Consider the following 24,941-nt stretch of genomic DNA (forward strand, 5'->3'; position numbering starts at 1 on the left):
ATTCCAATATTTATAAGGAATCATCACTGATTTTCTTACTTCCCCAGCTAGAGTCAGGTATTCCATCCGCTGCTAGGAATCGTCAATGAACTTTTAATCCGCCTCAAACAGAGTTAGGTATTCCGACCTTTATGAGGAATCATCACTAAACTGTTTGATCCCCCCAACAAATGTCAGGTATTCCAGCCTTTTACTAGGAATCATCACTGAACTTCTATATTTCCTCAGCAGAGTTAGGTATTCTTTTCGTTACTAAGAATCGTCACTGTACCTTATAGAGAATTTTATCTCCAAACAGAGTTAGGAATTTCTAGCCGTTGTTAGGAATCATCGCTGAACTATTTGGGTTTATATCCCCATTCGAGTCAGGTATTCCAGCCTTTGCAAGGAATCATTGCTGAACGACTTCATTTACTCATAGAGTCGGGTATTCTAGTTGTCGCTAAGAATCGTCCCTGTACCTTGTCATTCTCTCCAACTGAGTCAGGTATTCCATCTGTTGGTAGGAATCATCACTAAACCCATAGATTATCCCCATTGAGTCAGGTATTGTAGCCGTTGCTAAGAGTTGTCGCTGGATTCACTTGGTTGATCTCCAGTAGATGTCAGGTATTCCAGCCGTTGTTGAGAATCGTCGTTTAATCTATATTTTCTCATCAGAGTTAGGTGTTCCAGCCATTGCTAGGAATTACCATGATTTTTCTCCCCAGCCGTTGCTAAGGGAAGTCACCCCTTTCTTTTGCCAATTTTCTCAATCCCCAATGAAGTTTCTTCCCTACCCTTTCTCTTGGGGTCTTGACGTTGAACTTCCCTCTTTGAGAAGATACTTATGTTGCATACATCGCATTGCATGCATAATCATCATAACCATATTGATATTCCCTAGCATTTGGTCTCGTATTAAGATCATTTTCCATCCCATAAATACTTTCTCATATATAATCCATAGTAACTCATAACACTCTCATCCCCCAATGCGGAAAATTTCTAGTTACTCCTTTTAGTATTTAATCCTCTCCTACCTTGAACGCATGGGAAGCAGTTGTTATCCATACATTCGGGTCTGAGAAGATTAAATAGGGGCAGCTGTCATGCCCTCAAATTTACCTTACCCCCGCATCACCTTCTTGAAACCTAATTCATGAGTATACATCCCATGCATGTCATCTCATATGCATATATACTTAATGATCCATAATAATCCACAAACTCAAGGCATGTGATTCATTTGTGAAGCCTTAAGATCCTATGGCCATGCTGAGGTATACCCAAGCCACCTTAACCCCAATCTCTATGCTCAAGCATCCAACAAATCTTGGAGGATCATTCAAGTTACCTCACTCACTTTCCAAACCCAATTTGGATGCTGATACCCCATTGAAAACACATCAAGATTCATTTGGTCACACACGGGCCATAACCCTAGCTCTTGACCTTCATTGGCTTATAAAAGTCATGGCTCACCATGGATCTTGACCATGTCATTGAGGACCCCTAAAGTCCAAAGTTTGTTCATGCCCCAAACCTTTTAAACATCTCAATATGTCCCTTGCGTCACTAAACCCTAATTTCTCTGACCATGGCTCTTGATGAAACTTGTGGTTCAAGAAACCCTAATTTGGGCATCCTTTGATCATTGAACTTGCTTCATTTTTATTACCTTATCATACCACCACTTATTCAACATCAATTCATGACATTTACAACCATAATCCACCATTCAAACACTCATTCAATTCATGTTACAAGTACTTGGTTTGATCATGGTTTTTGAACTTTCAAGGCACTTGATTCACCCATGGACATGACCTAAAATCATCCCAAAAAGCTTCAAGTCTCATTTCCCATCATGATATGGTCATATGAACTTAAAACATCCACCATTGTGTCTTGAAAATCAAGAAATCATAAAATCACATTTTTAGGTCATGTTGGTTGGTCACATTTTGGCAAGAATAGCCTATGGCAAGTTCCAAAGACCATAACTCTCTCATTTAACAAGATTTATAAGTTCCACTTCAAGAAAAATGTCCTAATTGGGTCCCTCTCCAACTTTGACTCAAGGTCTAATACCTCATTCATTGAGCAAGGACCTCAATTTTTGCATTGGCCAAACTGATCCAACATACCTACCATGCCCTAAAACATGACCAAGACCATTACTTTACCACATTGCCATTTCCAAACCACAACTCCTTTTGACCTGGTTATTTTTGCATCTAATCTAGGGCATGGCAAGGAACATTTGGCACAAGTTTTAGGCAAAATGAACGAGCCAATTTCATTTGGCCTTGGTTCAAAGTTGCTGACTTACCATGATGCACAAATCAGGCATGCCTCAGCCAGAATTTGCATAATCATGCACCAAGCCACCAAAATCATGTGTTCTGATCCCTTTTGGCCCAAGATACATTACATAACATTCCAAGCCAATATTACAAGTAAAATTGGTGGCAACAAGAGCACATCGGAGCATTTCGAGCCAAAGTCAAAAAGTGAAGTTTTTCTCAAAATGGCAAAAAGACAAATCCCTAGCAGGTCAGGTCAAAGCCCTTTGTTGTTCCTAATTGATGCTAAGAACCAAAAACAAATGGTATGTAGTACAAGCAAGGTTATAACAAAACCACACTTGTCCAACAAGTTTCAACCTTGAACATGTTTCGGGCTTCACCCCTTTTCTGATCAAACCATCATATTCTTTCCTCCAAACACTTCCATCACCTTCCCTATAAATAAGGGAAGGTGTTCCATCAAAAAATAAAGCTTCAAAATCCAAATATACCCTACTGCAAACCCGAGTTGAACCATCCAAAACAGAGTTTCGAGTTTTAAGTTTCAAAGTACTTCAGATCCAAATAACCATCCAGAAACCATCCTTGAACTTCATTTAAACTTTCCCGAGTCCTAACTCACCTTCCCTGCACCTCACCTGAGTTGTGCCAAGTCACCGAAGTACCACTCTGAAACTGATTCCAATCAGGTAATTCCACTCACCCTCATTCACTCAAACGAGTTACCATTCAACTCGAAAGTCTTCACTGATCATTAACCCCATACTTGGAGATTTGATTAACCTTTATCCAACATTTATTTTTTAATCTAGGCCAAAGTTGTTCTTTTGGTTCTTGACAAAATATTCCACACTCAGATCCAATCAATGGCTCATGAGTGTGGAGGGTGTTCATTTTCATGATTGGCCAATGATTCCATATTTAAATCCCATGAAAAACATTTGTTTTTGAGTTTGGATTCTGAGGTTCCAATGTTAAAGATGAATGTTGGCGCTCATTTTCGAATTCAAATATTTATGTTGTCACGTTCTGATTGGTGCTTCAGCGCGTGCTTTCATTTTTTATTATTGTTTTACTATTTTATTTGTTCAGTGAGCTTCTTTGACACAAGCGTGCGCTTGGCCCAGTGGGAGAGGGGGCTGATCCCGCCATAACCTCAAGGTCAGGGGTTCGACCCCTAACATGTGCATTCTGTCCCATTTTTATTTATTTCACTTATATTTTATTTTATTTTTCATCCCATTTATTTCCAATTTCCTTTTATTTTTTACACCACTTATTTTTATTATTCTGAAAATATTTCCAACATGGACCATTGTTATTTTTTTCTCTACTATTTAATTATGCTTTGTTTCATGTCATTTAAACAATTTTCCATTGACTTATGAGGTCTTGAACCTAATGGCTAATGAAGTCTATTTTTGTCAAGATATTGGATTGTTTAGGGTTGCTTGAACCTTCCTTGTTTCAAATCTACTAATGAATGATCAAGAGTTAATTCATGGTACTTTGAAGCATGGATAGATTACCCTTACATCAACCAACTTGGCTCATTTGACATGTAGATGGAGCCTTGTATATGCATATACTAACTTGTTGGTTTCATCTGATTCATGTTATTTCTCGTGCTTATACTAACCCACTAACCCTTATTGATAACATGTCTATATTGTACACCAACCTTTACTATTTTATTCATATTGTACCTTGACCTTTATAACTTGCTTAACCTAATCTCCTAATCAAAACATTAACTTTCAACATTGAGTTGGTATAGTCTTCGTCTTGTCAAGCTATTGATAGATGTACTTGGTGTCTTATAACTTTCATTGTTACAAATCTATTATAAGTTGATCATTTGATCATCTTCAATACTTTGCATCAATGGTAAGTTATCCCATTATGCGCCGTATTTTGAATCTTTTGACCTAAGGATAGATAATCCTTAAGTGTTGGTCTTGTTCATAATATTAATCTCACTTAACTTTACTAACTTTGATTACCACTAACCATTGTTATTATTATTCTTATTTTGTTATTTACTTTTATGTTGTTACTTTGTAATTTATATTTAAGTACTCATCATCATCATATTCATTGTATAAACTCATCATGCAAGTTTCTTATTGTCATTTACCCAATTTCATAATCAAATAAATAAACCCTTGATTCAATGTCAAACGACTTTTTTCCTAATCAAATTTAAAACACAATAAAACTACGACTAGTATTGTGCGTCACAAGCCTTAAGTGGTGGAGAGTGATTAAGAATGGAGAATTCCTACCCTTACTCTGATTATTTTGGATGCAAGACGCTTGGGTTATTGTCTAGAATTTTCACCTCCACCCAAAGACTTTAGTGCAATCTAATCACAAACATTCTTTTCATAAACCCTTATTCAAGGTAAAAACAACACAGCCCATCAAACTCATTTTTGTGCCTTAGGGCATCACTCTGAAAACCCTTTTCTCAAAGATAAAATCAACCAACACACAAACATTTTCTACTCCAAACTATGGAGCACAAGGGCCATAATCCTTGGCGAGCACAATAACAAAAAACCCAGAGTCCCATCACTCTTCTTACACTCTTTTGAAAAATAAAATAGTAAAATAGATAAATACCCGCATACGTAAACAACCCAAATGGTTTCCATGGAGTACGATGGACGTGAGGGGTGATAATATATTCCCCTTGCGTAACTGACTTCCGAACCCAAGTCTCGGTTGTGATACCGATTATTTATCCTCGTACTACCCGTGTGCACCTTTTCTTCTTCGAGGGTTTTCTCAACTATTTCCCCTCTCTTCTCCCATTAAGGTAATCCAATAAATTCGGTGGTGACTCTTCTATTTTACCTTGTCTCTTCGATTTAGGAGGCATCCTTTAGTTCAAGTCTCGGTTCCTCGTTATCTGAATGAAACATCCAATAGCGGAATGAGGGAAATATTCTTTAAGGGGTAGACGATGGACCACGAGATCAGTATCAAGGCCTGGCATGTCTTGGTAAGACCATACAAACACATCCATGTAGTTTTGTAAGAGTTTGACCAACTTTTCCTTTACTTCTTCTTATAGAGCTGAGCCTACTCTAAACTCTTTAGCTTCCTCTTCCATTCCAAGGTTGACCTCTTTTAATGATTCCCCGTGCGGTTGTATGACCTTCGATTCTTGCTTGAGTAGTCGTGCTAACTCTTCATGGAGCTCATAATCTTCATCACAGTCCTCGTCAATGTGATTAATCTAATTATCGAAGTCATATGGTACCATAGTAGAGTCGTTATTGGTGGTAACCAAGGGTAATCTGCACGATTTAGGGTTCATGCCTTTATTTGTATGTTATGAATAAAAAATGATTTGAAAAACTTAAAGAAAAAGAAAAGCATTGCCATTTTTTGATTAAGTGAAAATATAAAATAAATGAAAGACAAGGATCACAAATTTGAATGCGAAACACGGTGATTTTCATTAATTGATAAAAAAGGGAAATTTGACGGAGGCCCTACAAATGATTCCCCATGCCTTGGACATGGCATGGGTTCTTTGATTTTTTAAGGGAAAAACACAAAACAGGGAAATTACTTCTCCAACATTGTTACTTCGGGTAATTCCAACATAATCCAGTTGGTTGCTCCTCTTCCTTCAATCTTCTTATAGATCAATCCTTCCTCTTCAACTTCACCATCCTTTTCTAGAGCATAAATATGACCATTTACAAGGTGCTCGACACTTGAGAAGAAATATGATAAGGGGAACACTTTCCCCTCTGCAACCACCGACATTTGCTTCTTCAAGTCTTGGGAGTTGTATCCCAATCCAGAGCGATCCTTGTTGACCGACAGTTCTAGCATCCTTCCCCATCCTTAAGGGTGTCCACTCTTGATGATAGTCTAAGCATCCTTTAGGGAGGCCATTAGAAATTCAATATTTTTTACTTCCCCTAAATGACCAACTATTTCAACATTTACAATCTCAAAGGATTGAAATGGGTTTTCCTTCACCACCCACCCTCCTTCCACATATCGGAATGAAGCCAAGTGGATAACCATGATATCTTCTTCGCCTTCCACAACTACTAGCTTGTTGCTAACCAACATTTTTAGCCTTTGATAGAGTGTTGAACTAAAAGATCCGGCCGAATGTATCCACCGTCGTCTAAGCAAACAACTGTAGGCTGGGTATATGTCCATCACAAAGAAAGTGATGAAGAAAGTATGGGGGACAATCATTGGAAAGATCCACTTCACTAATTATTGTTCGCCTTGACCCACAAACACCCATACCACTATCTCACTTGGATTCATCACAAGTCCCTCAATAGTCAGCTTTGAAAGAGAACTCTTAGGCAACACGTTGAGAGATGAGTCGATGTCCACTAAGACCCTTGACCGTATAATGTCTACACATTCAATGAAGATGTGCTAGGACTTATTATGGTTCCTTCCCTCGACGGGGAGCTCTTCATTACTAAAACCCATGCTCATGCTGGTAGCTATGTTATTAACGACTCCCTCAAATTGGCACACGAAAAGCTCTTACAGCACGTGGGTAGCTTCCAAGAATTTGACCAAGGCGTCACGATGTGCTTCAGAGCACATGAGCAAAGACAACATAGATATTTTGGACAGATTTTGGTTGACTTGGTCAACCAACCTATAGTCACTTCTTCTAATGATGCACAAGAATTCGTCTACCTCATTGGCAGGTAGAGAATCTTGCCTTTGCTGGGAGTTTTGATATGTTTGCCTTTTTCCTGAGTTAAAAGGACACTGTTGTCAACTGGGGGAGATGTGGGTGAAAAGATTATTTCGCTTAGGGTGACCCCACCATTACCGGATATACTCACTATTGGTTCGTCAGACGTCATATGCTTCTCTTGTATTCCTTTTCCATGGATATAGATTGCGGAGTCGTACACCCACAGAACTGCCTTCGTGTTCTTAAAGGGAAACGTCATTGGGACTGTTATCACCATAGGAGTAATAGGGGTTATAAGGAGGGTCATCTGAGAGAGATAATATGATATCTATGATGGTAGAACTTCATTATACAAGACCTCAAGAGTGGCCACTTCTTCAATTATGGATGGAAGATCTATCAACAAGATCCCTTGGTCCATTAGTTTTTGTATGGTAAACCTTAAACATTATGGGTTAATCAAACATTGTTCACAAGTTGTACTACAAACAGGAAATGCATTATTTTTCATCAACACGTTCTTTATACCCATGAGTGGAGTTTTCAGCTCATCCAAATAGGTCAACAATATCCTTCCATTGTCCATCTCTACCATGTTCACGTTCAACTTGTTATGAGGAGGCATTGGGTTATTGTTTACATTTGGGTTGTTAGTAATCATTACAACATAACCCATACCCGCGGGTACCCACCCGAACCCACCCCGAAGTTGACGGGGAAAACCCGCTTTGAGTGGGTTTGAGTTTTCCCCGATTATAAAATATATGGATGGGTCAGGTAATGGGGACACTAGTACCTGCCCCCGAACTCGCCCTGTTTATTTGATAATTTAGAATATTAAATATGTGGTAAATGTTTTGATATTTTAATTTGAATTTATTATTTAAAATGTATGTATGAAATTTTTGTAGATTGTTTTATTTTATTATTTGTAATGTAATTTTATTTTGGAACAAATAAATATTTCTATTAAAAAAATTGATTTCACTAAATGAATGGTGGCGGGGAGGGGATACCCGAACCCGTTTGGGACGGGTTTGGGGCGGGGAACAAGGATTATTTTGGGATTCGGGTTTGGGTTTGGGGGTGGAAAAAACCGTCCCCGACCTGCCCCGTTGCCATGCCTAGTTGTTAGGCGCAAATGTAATTGCCTTATAATCGATTAAATCTTGCACCTTATACTTTAGTGGCTTACAATTCTCTATGGAATGGCCGGGAGCACCTGAGTGGAGCTCGTATCAGGCATTAACATCGTAACCGGGAGGAAGAACCGTTGGGAGTGGCCCTAACTCCCTTAAATGTACTAGTGATCCTCGTAACAAGTATGGTAGGATATGATTGTATGGCTTTAGAATCAGATCGAAACTTCTCTCTGGACATCTTTGTCTTTGTTGTTGTTGCTACTAATAACATGGTTGTTGTTGTTGTTGAGGTTGATAGCTTGTTGTTGTTGTTGTGGTTGAGGTTGGTAACATTGTTGTTGTTGTTGAATTGGAATTGTGAAAGGTTATTATTATTGTTGGACTGGCGCTACGACAGCCACTTGCTGATACGAGACACAGTATATTAGAGCTCTTGCTCTGACTACTGTAGTTGCATTCATTTCTCCTTCCCTTTTATTTCCATATGTGACAAGAGTTTCTTCACAACATTGAAGGTGCTTGCAGAATTATGGATCTTTCCCATCTTTATCATACTTTCAATTCTTTCGTCGGCCAACACCAAGTCAAAAAAGACTGAGGATGTACTCCCTACCATCCTATTTAAGTATGGGCCTTGCAGATTTCCCATGAACATATCCACCAACTCGTATTCTAGCAAATGATGTCGTACTCTAGTTGCTAGCTCTCTCCACCTTTAAGCGTATTCCGTGAAAGTCTCTTTGAACTTTTGCATCAAGTTTTGCAACTGCATGCGATTGGGTGCCATATCTATATTATACTAATAATGATTCAGGGATGCTTCAACCATCTCCCTCCATGTACGAATGTGGGTACCTTCTAGTTGTATGTACCATTCCAACGATGCTCCACTCAATGAATCTTGAAAGAAATGCATGAGGAGTCGGTCGTCATCAGAATAGGCGGCCATTTACGATAGTAGGCTCGAATGCGAGTTCTTGGATCACTGACTCCTTTGTATTTTTCAAAGTTAGGGACCTTAAATTTAGCAGGGATAACCACACTGGGAACTAAACACATCTCAGCCGCATTGAGGCCTTAAGTGTCAGTACTTTCCATCGCTCTGAGCTTCTCTTCGATGGCTTTAACTTTCTTCTCCACCTTATTGGTAGGAGGGCCAAAAGCTTCATATATGGAGGCAACCCTTGGGATGAAGAAAGCATCTTGTTGGTCATCTATTTCAATAACAGGAGATTAAGAATAGCCGAAGGGACACCGTCGGGTGAACATACTGGAATATGAACTGGAGGGTTGCTTTGAGGAGGAGGCATTGAATTCTCTACGACAGGACGATGAGCAGCAAGAATGGGATTGGAAACGTGAGCATGCTAATTCATCTACTCTTGCATTTTGGCCATTATTTCCTAACCTCGAGCGACTGCTTGGATTGTTTCCATCAACTTCCCCATTTGAGACCTTACTTAGGACACCTCTTAGCGGAGCACGACTTGATTCTATTCTATCTAGTCCATTACTGTCTGTTGATATCGGCGTGTGTTGTAATGGTGTTGGGAAGTCAGTTTGTAGCATCATTTTCTGAGCAAGAAAGGGTGAATGATGAGTTTTTTTTTGAAAATGCAAATGATGCATGAATGTTTTTTTTAATGAAAAGCTCTTTTGTTATTCATGTTATTTTATTGTAAGAAATAGTTAACAATTTATGTTTGCAATCAAGGATAAAGGAAATCACACAAAGTGAATCACAAAAGCTTCATTCATCCTTTGAAGGGAATCATATAAATTACAAATACATAGGAATTGCAGAGTACAAGTGGTTGAGACAAATAAGAAAACTAAATGTCAACCCTAAAAGTGACCCCTAGATACTTGTGGAGAGCCTCAATGTCGGTGATGAGTTCGACCATTGTCTTCTTCCAGAACTTGACGAAATGGTAGACCTCTTCGGGGGTGTTTTCAGGGTACATGATTAAATAAGCCTCCTTCAACTTATCGGGAAATTCTTGGAGGGCATAATTAGTCAGCACTGCCATGTTAGCATATTTGTCCCTCCACTCGTTATAGAGGGTTTGGAGGTTATGGATGATTTCATCCCTTTGAGCAATTGAAGCTTTGACTCCATGGCATCTCTCCTCCCAATATCTGCACTCATTTTGCAATTCTACATACGCTTGATCATAGATTCCCATCTTCAGATTCTTGATTTGCTCGTAAGCTCTTCCAATATTAAACTACTTGCACAAAAAGCTTTGGTGAACTTTCTCCCTCTCTATCTGTTCCTTAGCCAAGAGATACTTGCACTCTTTTAGAGTAGTCCTAAGCTCGAGGGGTTGGCCTTCGTAATCCTCCCTAGCCTCTTTCTTCATAGAATTAGACCTCTCAACGGTATTCTCAAGGTCCCTAATAGTTTGGTACACTTGATCCAACTTGACATTACGAGCATCTAGCTCAGAATTGGTTCCTAGTAGAGCACCACCAACCCAAACTCTTTGGCCTTTGACTTCCCTGAGTCTCTTCTTGTTGACTATGAACTTCTCATATACTTGCTTACCCTTATCTTCTATGGAGTGGTTACGTTCCTTAGCACGGTTGAGTTAGACTTGTAATTGAGTGTTTTCCAACTCAATCTCTTGTATTTTATCGGTAAGCTTGTCCATGTATTCTTGTAATATGGGCTCGGGTTCAGGCACCAACTGAAATGATGAAAGGTCAAAAAGGAAAGGCATCTTGACAACCCTAGCCCTCTCTTTTACCCACACAAAGTAGGGTTCCTTGGCTAGGATATTCTTCTTACCCCACTCTTGGTTAATCCAGATTATGCTTGTCCAAGCTCTTCGCACTCTCTTTACGTTTGAATTGACTGGATCCACGGTATTGACGATGAAAGGTATGAGATCTCTCTCCCGAGAGGACTCGATATGGTGTATCCCAACTGTCTCTTGAGTAAAACAGGGTTGTAGTTGATACAACCATGTGTCCTATTAAGGGGACATTCAGGAACCCTCCATATCTTGCAATGTCGTCCTTTGTTTCCCATTCTCTCTTATACCAAAGAATTGAACTGGTAGAGAGAGATGCGAACTTTTGGGGCCATGACAGGTTTCTATTAGAAAATAGTCCACGTTGAAGCATACGAGCCCTCATCCATAAGTGCAACGGGGGAGCACAATAGAGAAAGGTCCATCCTTTCTTTACGTGTCTTGTATGTAAGGTATGATAGAATTCGGTGAGTAGAAATGGCACCGGGTTCTTGGCGAGGAAGACTCCCACTGCCAAATGATCCATGAATTTGTCTATGTTAGGGAATAAAACAATTCCATGAATCAAAAGTGCTAATGTTGCGCTACAGAAATCTGGTCTTTCTTCCTTAATCATCTCCCAAGCACAGACTTAGAGTAATTTATGAGTTAAACCCTTGACGGTACCTGTAGATCCCCAATTAGCCACTAGTTCATTGGTGTTGATACCCAAGACAATAGAAAGTTCGGTCAAGAAAAATCCTTCTTCCAACTTGTGGAATGCATTAAATTCCTTTATTGGTCGGTTGAGAAGTCTCTCAATGTCTTCCAGAGTTGGGGAAATTTGGAAGTCTGGGAAGGTGAGGCATCTCATATGGACGTCACAATATTGAGCCAATGTAGTGATTGCACCATAGTTAACCTTTTCGGTTATGAGATCTATGATGTTACCAAAGGTAGCTCTGAACTTTTTTGTCTTTTAGGGATGTTACTCTTGAGTAAAGGACCTTCAAAGTGTTGAAGTCTGGACTCTTGTATCTGAATATGGAAGTGTTTTTCCTTGTCGAGGGATCCGTGATTATGTTAGTAAAAAGTCATATAATTTTGCATTTAAACAAAATAAGTTCTTAAAAGCTTTTCTTATTACCTTCAAAGTGTTAAGTCTGGACTATTGTATCTGAATATGGAAGTGCTTTTCCTTGTCGAGGGATCCATGATTATGTAAGTAAAAAGTCATGTAATTTTGCATTTAAACAAAATAAGTGCTTAAGAGCTTTTCTTATTAATTTATGATGTATGAATGGTTTTTATTTCATTAGTTTCCACGGAACTTTTAGGCACAGGGTTCAAAGTCTGGGACCATCATGAAAAGTGTGACGTTTAATAATAAATCCTTTCCAAACCATTGTTCTCACTTTGTATGATCGAGGGCTTTCAAACAATTGGGTGTAAGACACTTCCCTTAGAGTCATGGACTCCCTTGAATGTCCGCCACTTATGTCAATTTACTTGCCAGGCGACTGGTCCATCAAGGGAATATACTCTAAGTGAGATCTCTGTATCGACCCTCACGAGGAAAGCTCCTCGGGGACCCATGCTACGCGATCATCGGTCTAGGCCGACCAAGGTTAAATGATCTAAAAAGAGGGTCTTAGGGTCACAGATTCTAATGAAGATAAGGATGCTTATGCCGAAAGCACGATATTCATCAATACCTCTATGAGAGTCTACCACTATGTGAGGTTCTCGTACGACCATACACGAGGAAAGCTCCCTGGGGACCCATACTACTCAACCTCTTCTATCTCAAGTAAGCTCTCAGACTCGGGTGGAGAGTTTTTCACACAAGGTTTTAATTGCAATCATCATTGCAACCTTTTTCCTTCGCCACAGAGCCAAGGTTTCAGACCAACAAAGAAATATGTACACAGGTTAGCAACAAAAGGAAATATATAGACAAAAAAAATAAGTAAGCGGATAAACCCCTATATACGTAAAAAAGAAAAATAACCCAAACTATGATAGACTTGATTAGGGAAAACCTTCCCCAGCAGAGTCGCCAACTGTCTCCACCAGGATTTCACGATAACGAGGAGTCTGGGACTGAACTAAAGAATTTCCAAAAGGAGGCAAAATCGGAAGAGTCGCCACCTAATTTTATTTAAATCACCTCTATGGGAGAGGAGAGGAGAAATAGTCGATAAAACCCTCGAAAGAATGAAAAGGTGCACACAGGAAGTTCAAGGATAAAGAATTGATCTCACGACCGATATTTGGGTTCGGAAGTCGGTTACACAAGGGGAAGGTATTAACAACCTTCACGTCCATGGTACTCCATGGGAACCATTTGGGTTGTCTGTGTATATAGGTATTTATCTTGTTTATTGTTTTATTTTCAAAAGAGTGTAAAAAATGAAAGGACTCTAGTTTTTTTGTTATTGTGCTCGCCAAGGATTGTGGCCCCTGTGCCTACGTATCACTCATCGGGTGATGAGGAATCAGAGCTCGTAGTTCGATGTAGAAAATATTTGTGTATTGGTTGATTTTACCTTTAAGAAAAGGGTTTTCGGAGTGATGCCAAAAGGCATAAATATAAGGTTTGATGGGTTGTGTTGTTTTTACCTTGAATAAGGGTTTATGAAAAGAATATTTATGATTAGATTGCACTAAAGTCTATGGGCGGAGGTGAAAATTCTAGATAACAAGTCAAGTGTCTTGCATCCAAAATAATCAAATTAAGGGTAGGAATGCTCCATTCTTACTCATTCTCCACCACTTAAGGCTCGTGGTGCATAATGAAAATGCCGCTTAACATTGAATCAAGGGTTTATTTATTGATTATTAAATTGGCTAATATGATAGATATACAAAGCGACCAACAAGAAAATAAAGGGTCTCATTGTAAGGTAGCCCAAGAGAAAACCTTGTGTACGCAAAAGTGACCTAAGCTAAACAAAGGATAATGGTCTTACAAACATGTCCCCCTAGGGTGGTGCAATGATGCCATTCTTACAACCAATATGTAAGTTACAGATGAAATCCAAAGTTGAAACCAAGTATCACAAAGATAAGTAAAAGATCCTCCAAGGAAAGGTCCTACATGAGATCCTCTAAGTCCAAGTTGATTAAGTGGAATGAAATATTTTTGGTCTTATCATCTTATCATATTTTTGTTGTTTTTAATCATATGATGACAATAAAGATAAATGACATTAATAAACATGCATGATGAGTTTATACAGTGAATATGATAATGATGAGTACTTGAATATAAATAGAAAGTAACAACATAAAAGTAGATAACAAAGTAACAATGATAATAACAATGGTTAGTGGTAATCAAAGATAGTGAAGTTAAGTTAAGTTAGTATTATGTACAACTCTAACACTTGAGGATTATCTATCCTTAGGTCAAAAGATTCAAAATATGGATGTCATACGGTGAACTGGACTTTTTGTGTTTTTTATCGCAATGTCGCGGTTAGCAAGAGTCGCCACCGACTTTTCTTTTATCCAATAAGGAAAGGTGGAAAAGAACAGGAAAGACCTTAATTTTAGATTTTGGGTTCGGGAGGTACATTATACAAAGGGAAGGTGTTAGCACCCTTTGTATCCATGGTTATCCATGGGCTCTTAATTGCTCGATCACTTATATTATTTTTGTCTAAAAAAGTGTTTGTGAATTGTTTGGAAAATTGTTTTGAAAAGAGAATTTAACTTTGTAATGATTCTTGTATGAATGTATACAAAGTGGTTATCCCGTTTTAGTTTTGAAAATTGTTTAGAAAAATATAACTCGGTAATGATTCTAGTATGAATGTATACCAAGTGGTGATTTTCTAAAGGCATTTTGAAAGGTGTGAGGTGCAAAAAAAATGTTTTAAGTTGTGAGCCAGCAATTAAGAGTTATACCGACCCAAGGTCTTTACGGGCATTTCCTATCCTTATGAGGGTAAAACTGTCCTTATTATTGAGAAATAAGTAGTTTTATCCTTTGGATGTAAAAGGGTCATCGTAGGGTCATCGATAGGTCATTGAAGGCAACAGTTACGAGGATATCTTAGCATTCGAAGGGACTATCATCTTTTAATCGTAGGCAACATCGGAGGGTCATCGAGGGACAAAGTTGTATATTCGAAGGCAACATCCGAGGGACTATAATTTATTTTATGATGATTTAACCGAAGGGTCTTTGCTAAGGGTATCCCCACGTTCGCGGGACATGACCGTAATATCGTAATCGTAAGGCAACAAAGAGAGGTCCAAGATCACTTATTCAAAGGCAAAGTTTTACAATTAATTATATAATTAGGATGAAACTCCACATTAAAATTATTAAAAATAATATATTAAAAAATTAATACATTAGAAATTAATACATTAAAAATTAATTTAGGGTGAAACTCCACAAGGGTATCCCACAAATAAAGTGGAATACCTAGCCAATAACCTTTTCCTGGGATATGTGAACCTTTACGAAACTCAAAAAAAAGAAACATGTCAGAACACCAAATCAGGGTGCAATCGAAGATTACACCGGAGAAATATCACAACAATAAATAGGATAGGATGAATAATGCATGGCTATGATAAAACATAAAAAAAAAGAATAGAAAAGTCAGCTACTGTCTCGTTCGCCTCTGCCTCGCCTAGCGAAGGCCACGGATTTTGAATTTGAAAACAGCCCCATGTTAGGAACTTTGAATTTTATGGCATTTTATCACAGGAATAACATGGTCAAACATTCAGGGTATTCAGGCATATTTAAATTCCCATACGAAAGCAAATTATATATCAACATTTAATCATGATGCATTATATATGTAGATATGGCCAATTGAAAGTATAAACAATAGAGATACGCAAACCTGTTTGCCAATTCAAGGTTGAAGGGATTGACCACTTGTAGTATCGGAATAAGTTAGGCAGCGGGAATTGGACGGCGATGGCTTCGGTGCAGATGGGCTGCCTTCAGGGTTTCTTTACTCTGAATTCTCCGGGTAGGCAGGGTTCCTATGCCAAAGTTTCTATCCGTCCTTCTCTGTTCTCTTTCTTTCTTTTTCCTCAAGGTTTTGTTCCAAGGAAACCTCAGAGTGTTTTGCTTCTCTTCCTTCTTTCTCCAGTGAATCTCCCAGTGTAAACTCCAAGTCTAACTCCCCCTACTGAAACTTCAGTATTTATAGACTAATTTCGTGGGTAATGGGCTTGGAATGAGGGAGACCCAAGTCCAAAATAATTTGTTATATTTTATTTATTTTAATTATTTAATTAATTAATTAATTAATTAATTAATTAATTAAAAAAAAAATTTCTCTTTTTTTTTTTTTTTTTTTTTTTTTTTTTTTTTTTTAGGAAAAATGATGGGTAATTTTTGGGGTATGACAGCTGCCCCTGTTCAATATTCTTGAACCGAGAGAGTTAGGATGGCGTGTATGCCATTCGTGGTCTGGAGGTGGAAGATTATTGAACACTAGAATGCCCCAAAAATTTGCACTTGAGAATCGACAGTTGGTCTTGATGGAGATGGGCTTAAAGATGCCATCCGGGAGGTTTGATGACGAAAGCTTCAGATCGCGCCGTATATTAGGCCAATTTGAAGACATGGGTGCCACACTGGGTCGTACGTTAGACCGTATAATGAGTCATCCATTAGGCTGCCGACTTCGCTGGGGAGTCGGAGTGTGTCATATGCTGTTGGGGATAAAGGATCAGAATGGACCATACGCTAGATCGTATCTGAGTTGCAGAATGAGCCGTACGTTAGGCTGAATCTGATGACGAAAGGGGTAGTCGTACGTTAGACTACACTTCAGAAATGTACCGTATGTTAGGTAGCATCTGAGGGGATGGACATCCGAACGGGTCGTACGTTAGACCGTCGCAGAATGAGTCGTCTGTTAGGCCGCATCTGATGATGAAAGCGGTAGTCGTACGCCAGACTACACTTCAGAAATGTACCGTACGTTAGGTAGCATCTGAGGGTTGTAAGATCCAAACGGGTCGTACGTTAGACCGCGTTGGGGTTGTTGAAGTTCAGAATGGATCGTACGTTAGATCGTATCCGAGTTGTAGAATGAGCCGTCCGTTAGGCTGCATCTGAAAAAGAAAGTAGTCGTACGCTAGACTACACCCCTGAATGTACCGTACGCTAGGCAGCATCTGAGGATTTGAAGGTCCAAATGGGTCGTACGTTAGACCGCATTGGAGTTGCTGAAGAAGTCATATGTTGGGCTGAATCAGAATGAACCGTACGTTAGGCTGTATCTGATAACCTGTATATGTTGTACTTGCAATAAATGTCTGGGATGGGCTTAAAGATGCCATCGTTAGGAGGATATCGAAGTGTTGTCAGAATGAATGTTCCCATGAACTGTATTTGAAATATGTATCTGAATCTTGAATGTGATTGATAAAGGTGTCTGTCTGAATGAACCTTTTATTTTGACTATATCAGGAGGATAAATAACCTGCAAAGAAAAGTTAGCTTCATGCTATGTCATGATGTATGAGATGTTTCGTGTTATGCTAAAATAAATGCGAATGTTGTATGCATGCGTATGCTGTGAAATGATGTAATGAATGAGTTATGCGTATGAGAAGTTCTGCTTGGGGACTCTACTGGGGAAAATAAATCCCCATCTACTGATTGGAGATATTTGTAACGATGACCCTTTCTCGGCAGGGGGTTCTTGATTCTGTCTGATGGTAGAAATATTCCACAGATCTTGGCTGAGGATGGATGAGATGATCAATCTGTCTGATGATGCCGACCTCTGTTGGGGAGTAACTGGCTGTGCCGAGGAATACTGCTAATTTCTTCTGAGGAATAACAGACTTGCTGGGGGAATAGAATTGGTAGCGGATTCATTGGAAGCATGGTTAGACCTTCTCCTCGATCCTGAAGTCGGGTAGTAATTGCTATTGCTATTCTACGCATATATTTTGGTAAACATTTATCATATTCAAATGCACATATTAATTCAAATTAAATCAATGGACGTTTACGCAACCAAAACAGAAAAGTAAAAACAAAAGCATCTTTTTTTTGAAAGAGGGTTGTATTGATTTTGAAAGGAGGCCTATAAACAGGCAATTTGTGTACAAGGAGACAGAAATCCTAGTAAGAGGAAATTGTCGAAAACAAAGAGAAAGCTATGTGGAAGAAGTCCTATTGATTTTAAGCCTACTACTGTCATTATGTCTTCGAGCATCTCATCCCTTGCTGTCGGATAGAAGTGATTGGCTTGGTCAGTCCCTCGAACTTGGATGAAAGTTGACTGAGAACGGGACATAGTCATACGCTTTAATCCCTAATTTTTGCCTGGACCGCCTTTTCAGGTTTTCAGTCCACCAGGATACCCTTTTTTGCCCAAGCCGCCTTTTCAGGTTTTCGACTTGCCGGGTGTACATTTTTTTTTATATATCCCTAATTTTTGCCCGAACCCTTTTGGTTCGCCGGGATGCCCTTACTTTTGCCTAGATACGTCGATCTAGCGGGTCTCTTTTATGCGTAGTATTTTTTAACTATGTCCGCGTTCACGGGATGTGGGAAGTCTTCACCATCCATTGTAGCGAGTATCATGGCTCCACCTGAGAATACCTTCTTAACTACAAATGGCCCTTCGTATGTGGGAGTCCATTTGCCTCTGGGGTCAGTTTGTGGTAGGATGATGCGTTTGATTACCAAGTCGCCAATTTGATACACTTGTCTCTTGACCTTTTTGTTGAATGCCCTGGTCATGCGCTTCTGATATATCTGCCCGTGACATACAGCCGCAAGTCTCTTCTCATCCATCAGATTTATCTGATCGAGTCGAGTCTGAATCCATTCATCTTCATCTAAGCCCGCCTCTTTCATGATTCTTAGAGAGGGAATCTGAACTTCCACTAGTAAGATGGCTTCCATTCCATAGACTAAAGAGAACGGAGTTGCCCCTGTCGTAGTGCGCACTGAAGTGCGATAACCGTAAAGAGTAAAGGGTAACATCTCATGCCAGTCTTTGTATGTTACTGTCATTTCTTGCATGACCTTCTTGATATTGTTAGCAGTCCCCACGGCGCCGTTCATCTTTGGCCGGTACGGAGAAGAGTTATGGTGTTTTATTTTGAACTGCGTGCAGAGTTCAGTAATCATCTTGTTGTTCAAATTAGTACCATTGTCAGTGATAACTCTTTCAGGAGACAGCAGGTTTCTCAAATAGGTATTTGATAGAATCCATCTTAGAAGTCAATAAGGTGGTATGATTCAACATATACTGTCTTAGTCGGCGAGCAGCCCAGGCCAAAGCACAACAAGCTTTCTCGGGCTGTGAGTATCTTGTTTCACAGTCGGTACCTTTTGCTAAGGCAGTATATGGCATGCTCTTTTCGACCAGACTCGTCATGTTGCCCCAACACACCTCATTGAATTTTCTAACACGGTCAAATACGTAATTAAAGGTCTTCCTTCAACTGGTGGCATCGGAACTGGAGGTTCTTGGCGATATTTCCTGATTTTGTCATAAGCTTCTTGGCATTCATCATTCCATACCATCTCTTGATTTTGTCTCAGTAATTTGAAGATGGGTTTGCAGGTAGCAGTCAAGTGTGGAATGAATCGGGCAATGTAATTCGAGTGCCCCAAGAAACCTCTGACTTCTTTTTTGTTTATTTCAGTACCCAGATTTACAATTTCAATTGATTCCTCATGCGGCTGTATAGTCTTTTCTTCTTGCAGTAGTCGGGCAAGTTCTCCAGGGACTTCACAATCTTCCTCGCTTCCATCCTCGGCTTGGTAGATCGGATTTTCAAAGTCATAATGAACAGTAGCAGAGTCATTACCAACAGGATCCAGAGTGGATATGGATCGGCAAATTGTTACGTGAGTGTGTGCAAGAAACATAGCTTGTTTGAAAAATGACAGGAAAGATAAAGAGCGCAATATTTGAATGCAAAAAGTCCATTGATCTATTGAATATGAATATGCTTATGAAAATGACAAACCCCTAACAAATTAGCCATTGTGCCTCGGGCATAGACACAATGCTTTAAGAAGTTTGATTGTAAAAGAAAATTAAAATTTGCAATTCTAGAATAAACAATAACAATTACTCCTGACTAAAGGAAATCGGGATAATGTCTTCAGTCTTCCAATTGTTGAGTCCGTCACCAATTGTTGGGAAAATCCAGCTATCCAAGTCGCAATCACTATCAACATCTTCCATAGCATTAATCTGATTTTTGACTATCTTTCCAGAGTTAAACCCCAGGCCAGCTTTATCAGACTTGTACGGTACATTGATCAGTTGACCCCAACCAGCACGATCACCATTTTCAATCGCGGCTTGAGCATCTTTCAGAGAGATCATGACAGGGGGAGCACGAACAACCTTGGGCACAAGGGGAGTTGGCTTAAGGACAGGACTGGGTGGAGGAACCACTTCAAATGACTGAGAAGGAGTCTCAAAGAATTCACCATCCATCTCGACGTATTTGAGGGCTTGCACACTACTGACAATATACTCTTCTTCTCCACATATAGTGACAACCATGCCTGCTATTGGATACTTCAGCTTTTGATGAAGCGACGAAGCTACCGCACCTGCCCCATGGATCCAAGGGCGCCCCAACAAGCAGGAGTAGGCGGGACGAATGTCCAACACGTGAAAGGTAGTGTTGAAGACTTGAGGTCCTATCTTGATAGGGAGAATCACTTCACCATAGACAACACTCTTCGCACCATCGTAAGCACGCACCACAACATCACTAGGTTTCAGTTCAATGCTTTTATAGTCAAATTTATCGAGCACAGCTTTCGGGAGTACGTTCAAGGAGGAGCCATTGTCGATCAACACGTGAGCCAAGGTGATCCCCTCACACTCGATGGAGATATGCAGAGCTTTATTGTGATTCTTTCCTGCTGGCGTCAGGTCAGCATCGGAAAAGCCTAGGCCATTGTCAACAGTCAAATTAGCAACATAATGTTCGAATTGATCGACGGATGTTTCTTGAGTCACATGAGCGGTCTTCAAGAATTTCATCAATGCATTGGCATGGGATTTAGAGGATAATAACAAGGACAACATTGAGATTTTAGACGGAGTATGCCCCAATTGTTCCACTACATCAAAATCGCTCTTACGGATGATTTTCAGCATCTCTTCCATTTCCTGTTTGGCAACATCTTCAGAAGTAACTTCGACCGATGTCTCTGACTGAGGAGGATTGACTGGTCTTTTTCCTCGAATTTCGGGAGCGGGAGGTGAGATTTCTGGGGAGTAGATCCTTCCACTTCGAGTAACTTTACTAGTCCCCACAATATCATTAGGATTAGCAGAACTACCAACTTGCTTTATGCCATGGATGTAAACGTCGCCTCCATAGTTCCACGGAATAGCTTTGCTGGAGGAATATGGCACGGGGCCAGGTGCGGTAATAATCAGGGGAGCCACTTTGGGCTCAGCGGTAATCTTCACAGGCACTCTAGTAGCGGTAATCTTCACTGGAGCTTTGGACCTAGCAATCACAGATACCTCTTCAATAGAGTTGTCCACCTTAGGAACCCTTTCAAATAGAATTGTACGATCATCCATCAGCCGTTGAATGCCGTTCTTCAACTTCAAACAATCATTGGGTCGGAGTACACAGAGATCGCAATCTTCAGCACAACCTAGAAATAAACCAGCTTGCAATAAATTCTTCTTAACGATCAGGAGAGGAGATGCTAAATCAGCAACGTCAGTAACGTGAGAATTGTCGTCCACAACATTAACATTCTGGTCATGATTAGGCATAGGTGCTGTGATGACATTGGGGGTCGCCGGAGGATCAAATTCAATTTCTCCAGCGTCGATCATATCCTGAATCTTGTTCTTCAACAACCAGCAATCATTCGTATCATGCCCGGGGCTATCGGAGTGATAGGCACACCTGGCGTTGGGATTATAACGAGGAGAAGTAGTGTTGGGATTTGCAGGAGGGCCTCTGAGGATAATCAAATTGGCCTTTAACATACTCTGCAGTGCTTGGGTTAAAGTCATATTGATCTTGGTAAACTGTCTTCTCGACCTGTCTTGTCTGTGTTGGAAGTTCTGAGATGGCGGTGCGGCAATTGTAACTGCCCCAACAGTATGGTCACGATTCTTCTTGTTATGCTTCCTCTCACTGTACACAGCATTTGATTCATTCTTTCCCTGATAGGACTTTTTGGTGCTTGCAGAAGTAGCTGCTTGTATCTTTCCACTTCGAATGCCGCTTTCAACCCGTTCACCTGTCAAGATAAGTTCAGTGAAACCTGACGATGAACTTCCCAGTAGATGGCTGTAGAATGGGCCAGTCAGTGTACCCATGAACATGTCCACTAACTCTCGATCAGTCATAGGGGGTTTGACTCTGCCAGCCAAATCTCTCCACTTTTGAGCATATTCTTTGAAACTTTCTTTAGAGCCCATAGTCATATTTTGTAGCTGTAGCCGAGTAGGCGCTAACTCAGAATTATACTGGTAGTGCTTGTAGAAAGCTGTTGCTAAATCAGTCCATGTGCGGATGTTAGAGCTCTCAAGCTGATAATACCACTCTAACTGTGTGCCAGACAGACTCTCTTGGAAGAAATGGATCCACAGTTTCTTATCAGTAGTGTGCGGCTGAATCTTTCTCACATAAGCCCTTAGATGCATCTGAGGACAAGAGGCACCATCATACTTAGTGAAAATGGGAACCTTGAATTTGCGGGGAATGACCACATCAGAGACCAGACCCAAGTTTTCGAAATCCAGACCGGGCACTTTCTGCCCCTCCATAGCTAGCATACGTTCTTCCAGCAACTTGTACTTATCATCCTTCGGAGAGTACTGTTCATGTTCATAATCTTCATCGTCGTCCTCAGAATTGACGAGATTAGGATTCTCATCTTCCGAATCATTCTCAGTCTCTTCTTCTGAATCCTTCGGAATTCTAATCTTGACTCCTGTAACCTGTCCCTTAAGCCTTCTCCCGGGTTGATGTAACCCACAGGTTTCTGGTCCTTCTTCTTCTCCATCAAAAGAGCTTTCAGTTCTTCCTGCCCCTTAGATAAGCTCAGCATCATTTCCTGGAATTGAGCATTCTGGGCCTGGAGATCTTTGACAGTTTGTTCGAGAGCCATTGTTCAATCTGTTTGAATCTGCTGGAATCTGTTTGATAGGGAAAATCGTGAGAACACTGATCCTTTAGAATACCTGTTATGCGATGCAATGCAATGTATGAAATGTTTTCAAGGACTTTCGGGATTTAACTTTGCATAAACTAACAAAAAGAGCTTTTTTTTTTCTTTTTCTTTTGTTTTTGCTTTGTTTTTGTTTTTTCTGTTTTTTTTTTAGCAGAGTTAAATCCCTAAATCCTTGAAATGGTTAGTACAATGCCATGATGTTATGATGTTATGTTGTTATGATGTCATGTTGTTAGATAAATAACAAGCACAAGCAAGTCACACAACAATCATTCCTAGGTTTTAAGGCTTGCGTGAGTTCCATAGGTAAATACCCTCCCCACTGAAGTTTGGTTGGTTCAACCTGTCTTAGAATAGTAACCGGGTTCTAGAAGGATCTCAAATCATTGACCTTTCCTTAAGTCCACTTCAGTGCAACACCAAGTGGTTGACCGAAGCTTCCCTAAAGTCCAATCTCAAAGAGTGTAGTATCGAGTCTCAACCAACTCCAGTCGGAACCGAAGCCAGTTATCTCACTACTTTCTAATGGCCAGGATGAGTCAATTAGGGTTCTAAAGGTCTGGTTAATGCTTTTATGACACCACGCGAATGCCAAATATTTCCTCAACTAACATGAGGAACATCAGGACATCCAAAGTGCCACATTAACCGTAGCCATCATTTTGACCATTCCAGTATACGCCGGACAGTCGCGATGATCTCTTGCTACTTACCTAAGGTACACTAGATCCGGGTGTAGGATCTTTCACTCAAGCATAACATACCCAAGCAATCCCTTAAAAATAAATCAGACAAATTGAATAAGTGATCTTGTTTTTAAGGTAACCTCTCTTTTTAAATATTTAGGGTCCCCAGCAGAGTCGCCAGTTCTGTCATACGGTGAACTGGACTTTTTGTGTTTTTTATCGCAATGTCGCGGTTAGCAAGAGTCGCCACCGACTTTTCTTTTATCCAATAAGGAAAGGTGGAAAAGAACAGGAAAGACCTTAATTTAGATTTTGGGTTCGGGAGGTACATTATACAAAGGGAAGGTGTTAGCACCCTTTGTATCCATGGTTATCCATGGGCTCTTAATTGCTCGATCACTTATATTATTTTTGTCTAAAAAAGTGTTTGTGAATTGTTTGGAAAATTGTTTTGAAAAGAGAATTTAACTTTGTAATGATTCTTGTATGAATGTATACAAAGTGGTTATCCCGTTTTAGTTTTGAAAATTGTTTAGAAAAATATAACTCGGTAATGATTCTAGTATGAATGTATACCAAGTGGTGATTTTCTAAAGGCATTTTGAAAGGTGTGAGGTGCAAAAAAATGTTTTAAGTTGTGAGCCAGCAATTAAGAGTTATACCGACCCAAGGTCTTTACGGGCATTTCCTATCCTTATGAGGGTAAAACTGTCCTTATTATTGAGAAATAAGTAGTTTTATCCTTTGGATGTAAAAGGGTCATCGTAGGGTCATCGATAGGTCATTGAAGGCAACAGTTACGAGGATATCTTAGCATTCGAAGGGACTATCATCTTTTAACCGTAGGCAACATCGGAGGGTCATCGAGGGACAAAGTTGTATATTCGAAGGCAACATCCGAGGGACTATAATTTATTTTATGATGATTTAACCGAAGGGTCTTTGCTAAGGGTATCCCCACGTTCGCGGGACATGACCGTAATATCGTAATCGTAAGGCAACAAAGAGAGGTCCAAGATCACTTATTCAAAGGCAAAGTTTTACAATTAATTATATAATTAGGATGAAACTCCACATTAAAATTATTAAAAATAATATATTAAAAAATTAATACATTAGAAATTAATACATTAAAAATTAATTTAGGGTGAAACTCCACAAGGGTATCCCACAAATAAAGTGGAATACCTAGCCAATAACCTTT

This window comes from Lathyrus oleraceus, chromosome 7 (assembly GCF_024323335.1).
Source record: "Lathyrus oleraceus cultivar Zhongwan6 chromosome 7, CAAS_Psat_ZW6_1.0, whole genome shotgun sequence".
NCBI classification, from domain to species: Eukaryota; Viridiplantae; Streptophyta; class Magnoliopsida; order Fabales; family Fabaceae; genus Lathyrus; species Lathyrus oleraceus.